The sequence below is a fragment of the Egretta garzetta genome, unplaced genomic scaffold, assembly GCF_000687185.1.
Source record: "Egretta garzetta isolate BGI_Z169 unplaced genomic scaffold, ASM68718v1 scaffold386, whole genome shotgun sequence".
Taxonomy (NCBI): domain Eukaryota; kingdom Metazoa; phylum Chordata; class Aves; order Pelecaniformes; family Ardeidae; genus Egretta; species Egretta garzetta.
In genome coordinates, this window is record NW_009260063.1 from 450877 (window position 1) to 451644 (window position 768).

Here is a 768-nt window from a genome sequence, read left to right on the forward strand (position 1 = left end):
TTTTTCAGCTGTGCTCTCTGGTTACATGAGGAAGCTGCAGCTCACCTCCCCTGGAGGGAAAGCTTACAAACTGGGTGTAGGGGTGCAAAGGTGTTGACGCGCGGGGCTGGTAAAGTCAACGTGCTGGTGTTTGGCATTTCAGAGAGCATTCAGAATGATTCCTTAATGCATTCAAGTAATTCACCTTTTCAGAAGAGAAGGGTTGTCTCATGGTTCAACAACCAGTTAGAAGGTACAGAACAAGACGTGGCCCCCAGTATCCCAGTGGATGCTTACCCAAGACCCATGTCCTACCTGACCACCTCACCGCGGGCGTGCGGGATGTTTATAGCTGATAGGGATTCACCCAGCGAAGGCCAGTCTAGAGCTCTGTAGGAAGAGCTGCAGGGGAAAAAAAAAAACCAAAAAAAAAACCTGACACTAAAAAGGAACAGCAAAAGAAGCGAAAGAGCAGAGCGAAATCGGTGTCACGAAGGCAAAGTGGCCTTGGAGGCACAGGGGTGACAGCCACCGCCCTTCTGTGCTCGGGGAATGCTGCGCTGGGGTTTGCAGAAAACACCAGAAATGGGTGCGGGAGGGGAGCGGAGGGGCGCCTGCACGCGCTGGTCAGTCATTGCTGTTCAGCACATCAGCTTCGGGCGTCCTGGTGTCCGGTGAATGAGCTGGGGGGGAAAAAAGCAAAACTGGCTCCGGGAGAGGATTACTGACTCTCGTCTGTGCTTTACCTTCTGCTCCTACTGGCTTCCAGTCTGCCCTGCTTCCTTTTGA

The 768-nt window shown here is 52.9% G+C and overlaps 1 protein-coding gene across 1 annotated transcript in view; it reads left to right on the plus strand.

The window, feature by feature from the left end:
* CTBP2 (C-terminal binding protein 2) overlaps positions 1-768 on the plus strand; it is a 100946-nt gene that overhangs the window by 99727 nt on the left and 451 nt on the right. The gene's annotated exons all lie outside the window — the stretch shown is intronic.